We start from the raw sequence: 15,518 nt of genomic DNA on the forward strand, positions 1-15,518 counted from the left end.
ATGGCTATGTCCCTTGGTGTCGATTTTTTGGGAGGAGGTTATACGTGCCATAGTTGGTACGGGTATCCCCTCTTCAGTACTTACACCTATCTCTTGTATATTAGCAACTATAGACGAGGAAGCTCTAGATCCGCCCAGTCGACGCTATGTTATAAACCTCTGTGCTCTGGCCAAGGTTTGCATAGCCAGACTTTGGATGGCTAATGAAGCCCCAGCGCTACAATCCTGGATTGCGCTGGTTAATACATCCGTCGCTCATGAAAAATTTGTATATCTGGCCAGGAATGCGGAAAAAAAGTTTATTGCTATTTGGGGAAAGTGGATGAGCTCTCGCTATTTTGCTTCACGGATGAATACTGCTGAACCCTAGATTTATTTAACTGTCTGATATGAGTGGTCTCTGTGTGGGATCTCTGGGATGAGTGGCCCGTGGTCGGCCGGATTCAAAGGCACGATAATGCCATGACAAAAGATAAACACACATTGTATTAATATAAATGAATAATAGGTCACCACTGCTTTATTGCTATTTATGACTATGAATGGATACCTAATACCACATCACACTAAGCTTCCTATGTAATACCGTAAGCATGTTGTTGATTTTATTGCACGCTATCTGTTTGAGAGTTTTAGTCCAGTAGATGTATGTACGTTATGTTTGCCTTTGGCAATGGTTAAATGTTAAAGCATTGAAAAAAACAATAAAAACTTATTGAATTTAAAAAAAATCCAACGAGCAATAGTCTGCTTAGAAGCAGGAGCACCCAGCTTGTTGGGTGCATACAGGATAAACAGCGAGTCAGATTTTCTGACTCCAGCCGTCCTGGAAACATATTTTCAGGGCCCTGACTACGTCCAGCAACTTGGAGTCCTCCAAGTCCCTAGTAGCCGCAGGTACCACAAAGGCTGGTTCACGTGAAACGCTGAAAACACCTTAGGGAGAAAATAAGAATTTACTTACCGATAATTCTATTTCTCGTAGTCCGTAGTGGATGCTGGGGACTCCGTAAGGACCATGGGGAATAGCGGCTCCGCAGGAGACTGGGCACATCTAAAGAAAGCTTTAGGACTATCTGGTGTGCACTGGCTCCTCCCCCTATGACCCTCCCAAGCCTCAGTTAGGATACTGTGCCCGGACGAGCGTACACAATAAGGAAGGATTTTGAATCCCGGGTAAGACTCATACCAGCCACACCAATCACACTGTACAACTTGTGATCTGAACCCAGTTAACAGCATGATAACAGAGGAGCCTCTAGAAAAGATGGCTCACTACAGCAATAACCCGATTTTTTGGTAACAATAACTATGTACCAGTATTGCAGACAATCCGCACTTGGGATGGGCGCCCAGCATCCACTACGGACTACGAGAAATAGAATTATCGGTAAGTAAATTCTTATTTTCTCTAACGTCCTAAGTGGATGCTGGGGACTCCGTAAGGACCATGGGGATTATACCAAAGCTCCCAAACGGGCGGGAGAGTGCGGATGACTCTGCAGCACCAATTGAGAGAACTCCAGGTCCTCCTCAGCCAGGGTATCAATTTTGTAGAATTTTACAAACGTATTTGCTCCTGACCAAGTAGCTGCTCGGCAAAGTTGTAAAGCCGAGACCCCTCGGGCAGCCGCCCAAGATGAGCCCACCTTCCTTGTGGAGTGGGCATTTACAGATTTTTGGCTGTGGCAGGCCTGCCACAGAATGTGCAAGCTGAATTGTACTACAAATCCAACGAGCAATAGTCTGCTTAGAAGCAGGAGCACCCAGCTTGTTGGGTGCATACAGGATAAACAGCGAGTCAGATTTTCTGACTCCAGCCGTCCTGGAAACATATTTTCAGGGCCCTGACAACGTCTAGCAACTTGGAGTCCTCCAAGTCCCTAGTAGCCGCAGGCACCACAATAGGTTGGTTCAGGTGAAACGCTGAAACCACCTTAGGGAGAAACTGAGGACGAGTCCTCAATTCCGCCCTGTCCGAATGGAAAATCAGATAAGGGCTTTTACAGGATAAAGCCGCCAATTCTGACACGCGCCTGGCCCAGGCCAGGGCCAACAGCATGACCACTTTCCATGTGAGATATTTTAACTCCACAGATTTAAGTGGTTCAAACCAATGTGACTTTTGGAACCCAAAAAACTACATTGAGATCCCAAAGTGCCACTGGAGGCACAAAAGGAGGCTGTATATGCAGTACCCCTTTTACAAACGTCTGAACTTCAGGGACTGAAGCTAGTTCTTTTTGGAAGAAAATTGACAGGGCCGAAATTTGAACCTTAATGGACCCCAATTTCAGGCCCATAGACACTCCTGTTTGCAGGAAATGTAGGAATCGACCCAGTTGAATTTCCTCCGTCGGGCCTTACTGGCCTCGCACCACGCAACATATTTTCGCCAAATGCGGTGATAATGTTTTGCGGTTACATCCTTCCTGGCTTTGATCAGGATAGGGATGACTTCATCCGGAATGCCTTTTTTCCTTCAGGATCCGGCGTTCAACCGCCATGCCGTCAAACGCAGCCGCGGTAAGTCTTGGAACAGACAGGGTCCTTGTTGGAGCAGGTCCCTTCTTAGAGGTAGAGGCCACGGATCCTCCGTGAGCATCTCTTGAAGTTCCGGTTATCAAGTCCTTCTTGGCCAATCCGGAGCCACGAATATAGTGCTTACTCCTCTCCATCTTATCAATCTCAGTACCTTGTGTATGAGAGGCAGAGGAGGGAACACATACACTGACTGGTACACCCACGGTGTTACCAGAGCGTCTACAGCTATTGCCCGAGGGTCCCTTGACCTGGCGCAATACCTGTCGAGTTTTTCCCAACGGTTTATAATCATGTGGAAGACTTCTGGGTGAAGTCCCCACTCTCCCGGGTGGAGGTCGTGCTGAGGAAGTCTGCTTCCCAGTTGTCCACTCCCGGAATGAATACTGCTGACAGTGCTATCACATGATTTTCCGCCCAGCGAAGAATCCTTGCAGCTTCTGCCATTGCCCTCCTGCTTCTTGTGCCACCCTGTCTGTTTACTTGGGTGACTGCCGTGATGTTGTCCGACTGGATCAACACCGGCTGACCTTGAAGCAGAGGTCTTGCTAAGCTTAGAGCATTGTAAATGGCCCTTAGCTTCAGGATATTTATGTGAAGTGATGTCTCCAGGCTTGACCCTAAGCCCTGGATATTCCTTCCCTGTGTGACTGCTCCCCAGCCTCGCAGGCTGGCATCCGTGGTCACCAGGACCCAGTCCTGAATGCCGAATCTGCGGCCCTCTAGAAGATGAGCACTCTGCAACCACCACAGGAGGGACACCCTTGTCCTTGGTGACAGGGTTATCCGCTGATGCATCTGAAGATGCGACCCGGACCATTTGTCCAGCAGGTCCCACTGGAAAGTTCTTGCGTGGAATCTGCCGAATGGGATTGCTTCGTAGGAAGCCACCATTTTACCCAGAACCCTTGTGCATTGATGCACTGAGACTTGGCTCGGTTTTAGGAGGTTCCTGACTAGCTCGGATAACTCCCTGTCTTTCCCCTCCGGGAGAAACACCTTTTTCTGGACTGTGTCCAGGATCATCCCTAGGAACCGAAGACAAGTCGTCGGAACCAGCTGCGATTTTGGAATATTGAGAATCCAATCGTGCTGCCGCAACACTACCTGAGATAGTGCTACACCGACCTCCAACTGTTCCCTGGATCTTACCCTTATCAGGGAATCGTCCAAGTAAGGGATAACTAAAATTCCCTTCCTTCGAAGGAATATCATCATTTCGGCCATTACCTTGGTAAAGACCCGGGGTGCCGTGGACCATCCATACGGCAGCGTCTGAACTGATAGTGACAGTTCTGTACCATAAACCTGAGGTACCCTTGGTGAGAAGGGTAAATTTTGACATGAAGGTAAGCATCCTTGATGTCCCGAGACATCATGTAGTCCCCTTCTTCCAGGTTCGCAATCACTGCTCTGAGTGACTCAATCTTGAATTTGAACCTCTGTATGTAAGTGTTCAAAGATTTTAGATTTAGAATCGGTCTCACCGAGCCGTCCGGCTTCGGTACCACAACAGTGTGGAATAATACCCCGTTCCCTGTTGCAGGAGGGGTACCTTGATTATCACCTGCTGGGAATACAGCTTGTGAATGGCTTCCAAAACTGTCTCCCTGTCAGAAGGAGACATCGGTAAAGCCGACTTTAGGAAACGGCGAGGGGGAGACGTCTCGAATTCTAATTTGTACCCCTGAGATATCACCTGAAGGATCCAGGGGTCTACTTGCGAGTGAGCCCACTGCGCGCTGAAATTCATTGAGACGGGCCCCCCACCGTGCCCGATTCTGCTTGTAAAGCCCCAGCGTCATACTGAGGGCTTGGCAGAGGCGGGAGAGGGTTTCTGTTCCTGGGAACTGGCTGATTTCTGCAGCCTTTTTCCTCTCCCTCTGTCACGGGGCAGAAATGAGGAACATTTTGCCCGCTTGTCCACGAAAAGACTGCGCCTGATAATACGGCGTCTTCTCATGTTGAGAGGCGACCTGGGGTACAAACGTGGATTTCCCAGCTGTTGCCGTGGCCACCAGGTCTGAAAGACCGACCCCAAATAACTCCTCCCCTTATTAAGGCAATACTTCCAAATGCCGTTTGGAATACGCATCACCTGACCACTGACGTGTCCATAACCCTCTACTGGTAGAAATGGACAACGCACTTAGACTTGATGCCAGTCGGCAAATATTCCGCTGTGCATCACGCATATATAGAAATGCATCTTTTAAATGCTCTATAGGCAAAAATATACTGTCCCTATCTAGGGTATCAATATTTTCAGTCAGGGAATCCGACCACGCCAACCCAGCACTGCACATCCAGGCTGAGGCGATTGCTGGTCGCAGTATAACACCAGTATGTGTGTAAATACCTTTTAGGATACCCTCCTGCTTTCTATCAGCAGGATCCTTAAGGGCGGCCATCTCAGGAGAGGGTAGAGCCCTTATAAGCGTGTGAGCGCTTTATCCACCCTAGGGGGTTGTTTCCCAACGCACCCTAACCTCTGGCGGGAAAGGATATAATGCCAATAACATTTTAGAAATTATCAGTTGTTATCGAGGGAAAACCACGCATCATCACACACCTCATTTAATTTCTCAGATTCAGGAAAACTACAGGTAGTTTTTCCTCACCGAACATAATACCCCTTTTTGGTGGTACTCGTATTATCAGAAATGTGTAAAACATTTTTCATTGCCTCAATCATGTAACGTGTGGCCCTACTGGAAGTCACATTTGTCTCTTCACCGTCGACACTGGAGTCAGTATCCGTGTCGGCGTCTATATCTGCCATCTAAGGTAACGGGCGCTTTAGAGCCCCTGACGGCCTATGAGACGTCTGGACAGGCACAAGCTGAGTAGCCGGCTGTCTCATGTCAACCACTGTCTTTTATACAGAGCTGACACTGTCACGTAATTCCTTCCAACAGTTCATCCACTCAGGTGTCGACCCCCTAGGGGGTGACATCACTATTACAGGCAATCTGCTCCGTCTCCACATCATTTTTCTCCTCATACATGTCGACACAAACGTACTGACATACAGCACACACACAGGGAATGCTCTGATAGAGGACAGGACCCCACTAGCCCTTTGGGGAGACAGAGGGAGAGTTTGCCAGCACACACCAAAGCGCTATATATATATATATATATATACAGGGATAACCTTATATAAGTGTTTTTCCCCTTATAGCTGCTGTATTGTTAATACTGCGCCTAATTAGTGCCCCCCTCTCTTTTTTAACCCTTTCTGTAGTGTAGTGACTGCAGGGGAGAGCCAGGGGAGCTTCCCTCCAACTGAGCTGTGAGGGAAAATGGCGCCAGTGTGCTGAGGAGATAGGCTCCGCCCCTTTTTCGCGGACTTTTCTCCTGCTTTTTTATGGATTCTGGCAGGGGTTAAAATTCATCCATATAGCCCTGGGGGCTATATGTGATGTATTTTCGCCAGCCAAGGTGTTTTTATTGCTGCTCAGGGCGCCCCCCCCTAGCGCCCTGCACCCTCAGTGACCGAAGTGTGAAGTGTGCTGAGGAGCAATGGCGCACAGCTGCAGTGCTGTGCGCTACCTTGGTGAAGACAGGATGTCTTCTGCCGCCGATTTTCCGGACCTCTTCTGTCTTCTGGCTCTGTAAGGGGGCCGGCGGCGCGGCTCTGGGACCCATCCATGGCTGGGCCTGTGATCGTCCCTCTGGAGCTAATGTCCAGTAGCCTAAGAAGCCCAATCCACTCTGCACGCAGGTGAGTTCGCTTCTTCTCCCCTTAGTCCCTCGATGCAGTGAGCCTGTTGCCAGCAGGTCTCACTGAAAATAAAAAACCTAAACTAAAACTTTCACTAAGAAGCTCAGGAGAGCCCCTAGTGTGCACCCTTCTCGTTCGGGCACAGAGATCTAACTGAGGCTTGGAGGAGGGTCATAGGGGGAGGAGCCAGTGCACACCAGATAGTCCTAAAGCTTTCTTTAGATGTGCCCAGTCTCCTGCGGAGCCGCTATTCCCCATGGTCCTTACGGAGTCCCCAGCATCCACTTAGGACGTTAGAGAAATGGAGGATGAGTCCTCAATTCTGCCCTGTCTGGAAGATCAGATAAGGGCCTTTACAGGATAAAGCCCCCAATTTTGACACGCGCCTGGCCGAGGCCAGGGCCAACAACATGACCACTTTCCATGTGAGATATTTTAACTCCACAGATTCAAGTGGTTCAAACCAATGTGACTTTAGGAACCCCAAAACTACATTGAGATCCCAAGGTGCCACTGGAGGCACAAAAGGAGGCTGTATATGCAGTACCCCTTTTACAAAACGTCTGAACTTCAGGAACTGAAGTTAGTTCTTTCTGGAAGAAAATTGACAGGGCCGAAATTTGAACCTTAATGGACCCCAATTTTAGGCACAGACACACTCCTGTTTACAGGAAATGCAGGAATCGACCTAGTTGAAAATTCCTCCATCGGGGCCTTACTGGCCTCGCACCCCGCAACATATTTTCGCCAAATGCAGTGATAATGCTTTGCGGTTACATCCTTCCTGGCTTGATCAGGGTAGGGATGACTTCATCCGGAATGCCTTTTTCCTTCAGGATCCGGCGTTCAACCGCCCTGCCGTTAAACGCAGCTGCGGTAAGTCTTGGAATAGACAGGGTCCTTGCTGGAGCAGGTCCCTTCTTAGAGGTAGAGGCCACGGATCCTCCGTGAGCATCTCTTGAAGTTCCGGGTACCAAGTCCTTCTTGGCCAATCCGGAGCCACGAGTATAGTTCTTACTCCCCTCCGTCTTATAATTCTCAGTACTTTTGGTATGAGAGGAAGAGGAGGGAACACATACACTGACTGGTACACCCACGGTGTTACCAGAGCGTCCACAGCTATTGCCTGAGGGTCCCTCGACCTGGCGCAATACCTGTCCAATTTTTTGTTTAGGCGGGACGCCATCATGTCCACCTTTGGTTTTTCCCAATGGTTTTCAATCATGTGGAAGACTTCTGGGTGAAGTCCCCACTCTCCCGGGTGGAGGCCGTGCCTGCTGAGGAAGTCTGCTTCCCATTTGTCCACTCCCGGAATGAATACTGCTGACAGTGCTATCCCATGATTTTCCGCCCAGCGAAGAATCCTTGCAGCTTCTGCCATTGACTGCTTCTTGTGCCACCCTGTCTGTTTACGTGGGTGACTGCCGTGATGTTGTCCGACTGGATCAACACCGGCTGACCTTGAAGCAGAGGTCTTGCTAAGCTGAGAGCATTGTAAATGGCCCTTAGCTCCAGGTTATTTATGTGAAATGATGTCTCCAGGCTTGACCATAAGCCCTGGAAATTTCTTCCCTGTGTGTGCTCCCCAGCCTCGCAGGCTGGCATCCGTGGTCACCAGGACCCAGTCCTGAATGCCGACTCTGCGGCCCTCTAGAAGATGAGCACTCTGCAACCACCACAGGAGGGACACCCTTGTCCTTGGTGACCGGGTTATCCGCTGATGCATCTTAAGATGCGACCCGGACCATTTGTCCAGCAGGTCCCACTGGAAAGTTCTTGCGTGGAATCTGCCGAATGGCTTTTCTTCGTAGGAAGCTACCATTTTTCCCAGAACCCTTGTGCATTGATGCACTGAGACTTGGCTCGGTTTTAGGAGGTTCCTGACTAGCTCGGATAACTCCCTGGCTCTCTCCTCCGGGAGAAACACCTTTTTCTGAACTGTGTCCAGAATCATCCCTAGGAACAGAAGACGAGTCGTCGGAACCAGCTGCGATTTTGGAATATTGAGAATCCAATCGTGCTGTCGCAACACTACCTGAGACCTCCAACTGTTCCCAGGATCTTACCCTTACCAGGAGATCGTCCAAGTAAGAAATAACTAAAACTCCCTTCCTTCGAAGGAGTATCATCATTTCGGCCATTACCTTGGTAAAGACCCGGGGTGCCGTGGACCATCCAAACGGCAGCGTCTGAAACTGATAGTGACAGTTCTGTACCACAAACCTGAGGTACCCTTGTTGAGAAGGGTAAATTTGGACATGAAGGTAAGCATCCTTGATGTGCAGAGACACCATGTAGTCCCCTTCTCTTGAATTTGAACCTCTGTATGTAAGTGTTCAAAAATTTTAGATTTAAAATCGGTCTCACCGAGCCGTCTGGCTTCGGTACCACCACAGTGTGGAGTAATACCCCTTTCCCTGTTGCAGGAGGGGTACCTTAATTATCACCTGCTGGGAATACAGCTTGTGAATGGCTTCCAACACTGCCTCCCTGTCTGCTTGTAAAGCCCCAGCGTCATGCTGAGGGCTTGGCAGAGGCGGGAGAGGGCTTCTGTTCCTGGGAACTGGCTGATTTCTGCAGCCGTTTCCCTCTCCCTCTGTCACGGGGCAGAAATGAGGAACCTTTTGCCCACGTGCCCTTATGGGAACGAAAGGACTGCGCCTGATAATACGGCGTCTTCTTATGTTGAGAGGCGACCTGGGGTAAAAACGTGGATTTCCCAGCTGTTGCCGTGGCCACCAGGTCTGAAAGACCGAACCCAAATAACTCCTCCCCTTTATAAGGCAATACTTCCATATGCCATTTGGAATCCGCATCACCTGACCACTGTCGTGTCCATAACCCTCTTCTGGCAGAAATGGACAGCGCACTTACTCTTGATGCCAGTCGGCAAATATCCCGCTGTGCATCACACATATATAGAAATGCATCTTTTAAATGCTCTACAGGCAATAATATACTGTCCCTATCTAGGGTATCAATATTTTCAGTCAGGGAATCCGACCACGCCAACCCAGCACTGCACATCCAGGCTGAGGCGATTGCTGGTCGCAGTATAACACCAGTATGTGTGTAAATACATTTTAGGATACCCTCCTGCTTTCTATCAGCAGGATCCTTAAGGGCGGCCATCTCAGGAGAGGGTAGAGCCCTTGTTTTGACAAGCGTGTGAGCGCTTTATCCCCCCTAGGGGGTGTTTCCCAACGCACCCTAACCTCTGGCGGGAAAGGATATATGCCAATAACTTTTTAGAAATTATCAGTTTTTTATCGGGGGAAACCCACGCTTCATCACACACCTCATTTAATTTCTCAGATTCAGGAAAACTACAGGTAGTTTTTCCTCACTGAACATAATACCCCTATTGGTGGTACTCGTATTATCCGAAATGTGTAAAACATTTTCCATTGCCTCAATCATGTAACGTGTGGCCCTACTGGAAGTCATATTTGTCTCTTCACCGTCGACACTGGAGTCAGTATCCGTGTCGGCGTCTGTATTTGCCATCTGAGGTAACGGGCGCTTTAGAGCCCCTGACGGCCTATGAGACGTCTGGACAGGCACAAGCTGAGTAGCCGGCTGTCTCATGTCAATCACTGTCTTTTGTAAAGAGCTGACACTGTCATGTAATTCCTTCCAGCAGTTCATCCACTCAGGTGTCGACCCCCTAGGGGGTGACATCCCTATTACAGGCAATTTGTTCCGCCTCCACATCATTTTCCTCCTCATACATGTCGACACAAACGTACCGACACACAGCACACACAGGGAATGCTCTGATAGAGGACAGGACCCCACTAGCCCTTTGGGGAGACAGAGGGAGAGTTTGCCAGCACACACCAGAGCGCTATATATATACACAGGGATAACCTTATATAAGTGTTTTTCCCCTTATAGCTGCTGTATTGTTTATACTGCGCCTAATTAGTGCCCCCCTCTCTTTTTTAACCCTTTCTGTAGTGTAGTGACTGCAGGGGAGAGCCAGGGAGCTTCCCTCCAACGGAGCTGTGAGGGAAAATGGCGCCAGTGTGCTGAGGAGATAGGCTCCGCCCCTTTCTCGGCGGCCTTTTCTCCCGTTTTTCAGTGTAATCTGGCAGGGGTTAAAATTCATCCATATAGCCCTGGGGGCTATATGTGATGTATTTTCGCCAGCCAAGGTGCTTTTATTGCTGCTCAGGGCGCCCCCCCCTAGCGCCCTGCACCCTCAGTGACCGAAGTGTGAAGTGTGCTGAGGAGCAATGGCGCACAGCTGCAGTGCTGTGCGCTACCTTGGTGAAGACAGGATGTCTTCTGCCGCCGATTTTCCGGACCTCTTCTTGCTTCTGGCTCTGTAAGGGGGCCGGCGGCGCGGCTCTGGGACCGGACTCCATGGCTGGGCCTGTGTTCGATCCCTCTGGAGCTAATGGTGTCCAGTAGCCTAAGAAGCCCAATCCACTCTGCACGCAGGTGAGTTCGCTTCTTCTCCCCTTAGTCCCTCGATGCAGTGAGCCTGTTGCCAGCAGGTCTCACTGAAAATAAAAAACCTAAAACTAAACTTTTCACTAAGCAGCTCAGGAGAGCCCCTAGTGTGCACCCTTCTCGTTCGGGCACAAAAATCTAACTGAGGCTTGGAGGAGGGTCATGGGGGGAGGAGCCAGTGCACACCAGGTAGTCCTAAAGCTTTACTTTTGTGCCCAGTCTCCTGCGGAGCCGCTATTCCCCATGGTCCTTACGGAGTTCCCAGCATCCACTGGGACGTCAGAGAGAAAAAAAAAAGAATTTTTTTTATATATTATATTATATTATATATATATATATATATATATATATATATATATATATATATATATATATATATATATATATATATATATATATATATATATATCCCCCCATAGGTCCCGCACTTGCATGACTCCTCTGTCTGGACAGAGAGAAGTTTCTGGATTCATAAACTGGACACGGTAGCCCCCAGGGGAATGAACGAGTATAGTAGTTTTAATATCTTTCTTTGATTGCATTATGAAGGACCAATTTATATATACAGTCCAATATGATTAATATAGATTAGGGGCAATGTCCCCTCGATTTTTGAGTATGTAAACTTCAAGATCTATATATGGAATGGATTGGGGTTCTAATACTGGCTTTTTAATGTATGTATTTTGCGTGTATATTTATGTAAACGTGTGTAGTGTCTTATTGTGTTATTATTTCCTGTGGCGGGTTCCTTTTTTCGCCTGTAACTACATTTATTATTTACTATCGCCCCTTAACAGTATTGAGTGCGGTGGAATGCATCACACTTCCTATTGGTCCGAGGTGGAACGCAGGGTAACTCTGGAAACAAGGTGTATTGATGAGGTCATTAGCGGTGGAACGCACTGCGGGTCTGATTGGCCTTAGTTGAAATGCGTAACCAGTGTCACATCTGGTACAGGGAGGATGTGCATGGGAGTCAATTCCGGTAAGCAGACCAGTGGAACGCAGGCCACTTCCGATCACAGCAATGTTTTTTGTGATTATGCCCGCTGTATGTGGGAAGTTGTATGGTGCGTCGGGTATGTGTGGTGTTCCGCTGCTGGTGTGCCTTAATGGTAGAAGTGCAGTTGTTGTCTTTTAGGGGTAGTTGAGTGTATTAGGTTTTGTACGGCTATACTTCCTGTTTGATGAACACTTCCTGTTAAGTTGCCCTATAAATGACGGGTTGATACTCTCTCTTCCATGCTGCCAGCATGAATGGGGTGACTGATTACTGCATTGGTAATTGGGTAGACTTTATGCTGCGTGTCATGCTATTCAGTGTATGGTGTATATATAATGTATTGATATTTGTTTTGGCCATTTACAGTTTGTGTTTGAAGAACTGATGTTGTTCCTTGTATGAACATATATCAAGTTACTCTGGTGGCTAATAATCATCCCTGAGTGGCTTTTTCCTTAATGGTTGCACTGAATTTTTCATCTGCGCACACTTGTACAATACAGTGATATAGTTGTTTAAAGACGTGCTGGCAGACTGGTCTATATCCATGTTGTTACCGTCCCTTGTTGGGCACGCATGGACACTATACTGAGTGAGTTATGTTTGATGGATTTAATCACTTCGAGTGTAGTATTATATGGTCACCTCAAACGGTGGAGGTATTTAGCTGTACACATACCTTAAACTTAAACTTAGTGATGGCCTGGCAGGCGGGGTCTTATTTTCTTATTTGTTTTACTTTGTGTAGATGCTGAGTTTTTATTTGCATCATAAGCATTGAACTCTTTCTAATGATGGAATTGTGTGAGCCTTTTCCTGATGAAGATTCATGTTGTTGAATCGAAACATCGAGATACTATGAGGCTAATTTGAATAAACCGATGACAACTATAATGAACCAATCGTGATCATCATTGGAGAGTGCACCCCCTACCATATGGTAGAACTGTGTGTAATTATATATTATTTTTTTTAATTTAACTTGTACAGTATGGTCTCTACAGTATGTCTGACACATCTTCAGCCCGACAAACCATCTTCACCTATTCTGCAGAATATTATTGTTCTTTTACAAATAAATAAATAAATACATTAAAAAAAAAACAAAAAAACACAGCACAAATGGCGTTATTCCCCTGCAGGACAAGTACTTAAATGACCATGACAAGGAGAAAAGATACATTGTAACATACATGATTAGCCAATAAAGACACATAAATAAATAAGAGAACCCCCCCCCAAAAAATGACAATTGGCATCAATGGGGTGAGGCAGTGATATAAAAGGAATGGCATGGTGAGGAAAATTAAACTTAAGAAACCCTTTAGAACTAGCTATCGGCATTGCAACACTCAATAGTTTTACCAAACAATAGATGAACATTGAGCTCTTTTAGTTAATTCGAGAAAATGCATTGAGAGAATATGCTGAAAAATAAGTGCATACTTACATAGCCTATCATAAGAATGCAATCAACAACTGCCAGATGTTACGACTTGCCATTAATATAAGCATCAAGAATAGTTGTAACAAAGAACGTACATGATCTGCACTTTGATCGTGCATAAGTATTTTTCACTCAGTTTGGGAATTATTTGTTGGCACTGTTTCTCCAACAGGCCTTAAATTAACAAAAACAGTTAAAAACAAATTGTGAGCATAATAATCCTAAATAAAGTTACTTTATAATTTTTGTTACGCTGTGTGTAGCTGGCAGACAGTGCTAATATACTAGTGGTGTGCTCTATATCCTGGGCACCAGTTCAAGCAGACTGGCCATGAACTCTCCAGGCCAGTATAATTGTTGTTTGGCTCCTAATGGGACAGAGCCGGTATATACAGAAAGGCATTACCCATATACTGTACATGGCAGCTGCAGTCAGGGAGCCTCACTGCTGACATCCTGTACCGCTCTATGTGCACATAGGTCACCGAGCTGTACTGTGTGTACACACACGGAAGGCGAAGAGCTGTACTGTGTGTACACACGGTATACGATCAGCGCTGTGTATATACACACGGCAGGAGAGCTGTACAGTGCGCTGTAATGCGGATGTGCGCGGCAGGCCTGTTCCCAGGGGACGGGCTGTGTGTGGAAACAGACTGGGCCGTTTGTGCGATTATGGCGGCGGCTACTGCCCAGTGTACGACTTAGCATAGTCACCTACCTACCTACCGTGCACCTCCCGTACCCACACTGCCGTCACCGCTTACCTGTCCTTACTCCACACCACAGCCGACGATACCACTGCCTGTAGTACTCCGTTTGTCCCTTCGCTTCCGCCGTACGTGTCACACCACCCGATAGCAGCGTCAGGGAACCCGCCCCCTTACACCGTCATTGCGCTGCTGCTGCTGCTGCTGCTGCTGCTGCTGGGCGGTGGAAGGAGCTTCGCGTGACTTCCCAAGGGAAGAGGCGGGGCTCTGCTGCAGCTAGCCCTTCTGCTTGCGGCTTCACATGGCGACGGTTGGGTCGTGAATACGTCACTTAATACGTCACTTTGTTGTTACTTGCACAAACTATCGGAATGTTGTTGTTTTTTTTTAAACCAAATTGTTTGTATGCGGTGGTTAGCTAAAATCGTGTTGAAAGATTTGGTGGTGGATGGCCATACATCATTTGATGGTGCTCTTCAAGCAAGGGAGAGATGTACTAAGCCTTGGAGAGAGATAAAGTGTTGCATTAATTGAGCTTTTAGCAATTTTCGTAGCTTAATGTAACATTTTGTGTATTACAATTCTAGTATACCCATACCCTCCAACTGTACCTTTTTAATAGGTACAGTACCTTTTTTTCATGGTCTGTACCGATTTTTGGCTCTCCTAACTTCCATTGAAAGTATAGGAAAAAGGGTGTGGTCACGCCCCCTTTACCCGTGGCCACGCCCCTTTTTCGGGTTTGTACCGATTTTTCTGTGTAAAATGTTGGAGGGTATGGTATACCGTTTTATATTGTTGTGTTGGGATTTTTATAGCGTTAGGGATCCCAAATATATACAGAGAGGCCTTGACGCTGCTTGGGGGCTTATACATACATTTGCGCAGATATATGTAACCAAGATCTCTGAATTCTAAGATATTGGGGTAAATTTACTAAGATGGGAGTTCTATTTAAGATGGAATGTTGCCCATAGCAACCAATCACATTCCAGGTATTATCTTCTAGAACAGGGGTGGCCAACCAGTCAGAGACAAAGAGCCAACAAATCTTGTTAGGTACGTCAAAGAGCCGACATCAAGCCGAAGGAGCGTGTGCAAAAATGGGGTGTGGCCTTGTGCCTGCTAGGCCACACCCCTGGTATAAAATACAATGAAAATGTCAGATCCACTTAAACATTTTAAAGCCAGAATCAACATAAAATACATTGAAAAAGACACTTCCACATAAAATAATGTAAAAATCCAGATCCACATAAAATATATTGAAAAAGCCATATTCACACAATACACGTCAGCTCCTCCATGTGTCACTCCAGCCAGTTCCCCTATGTGTCAATGTGTCACTCCAGCCAGCACCCTCCTGTGTCACTCTGGTCAGCTCCCCATTGTGTCTCTCCTGCCAGGATTCTCCTTTGTCACTCCAGCCAGCTCCCCATTGTGTCACTCCAGCCCACCCTCATATGTCACTACAGCCCAGTATCTGGCCAGCACCCTCCTGTGTCACTCCAGCCAGCACCCTCCTGTGTCACTCCAGCCAGCACCCTCCTGTATCACTCCAGTCATCTCCCCCATTATATCTCTCCTGCCAGGATCCTTCTATGTCACTCCAGCTAGCTCCCTCTTGTG

The 15,518-nt window shown here is 47.4% G+C and overlaps 1 protein-coding gene across 1 annotated transcript in view; it reads right to left on the reverse strand.

Annotated features, from left to right (window-relative positions):
- TMBIM6 (transmembrane BAX inhibitor motif containing 6) overlaps nt 1–14,149 on the reverse strand; it is a 47,459-nt gene extending 33,310 nt beyond the window's left edge. Inside the window, exon 1 of the mRNA XM_063952754.1 lies at nt 13,947–14,149. The gene's annotated coding sequence lies outside the window, so the exon portion shown is untranslated. The remainder of the gene's footprint in view (nt 1–13,946) is intronic.
- Between the last annotated feature and the right edge of the window lie 1,369 nt (nt 14,150–15,518).

Source organism: Pseudophryne corroboree, chromosome 2 (genome assembly GCF_028390025.1).
Source record: "Pseudophryne corroboree isolate aPseCor3 chromosome 2, aPseCor3.hap2, whole genome shotgun sequence".
Taxonomy (NCBI): domain Eukaryota; kingdom Metazoa; phylum Chordata; class Amphibia; order Anura; family Myobatrachidae; genus Pseudophryne; species Pseudophryne corroboree.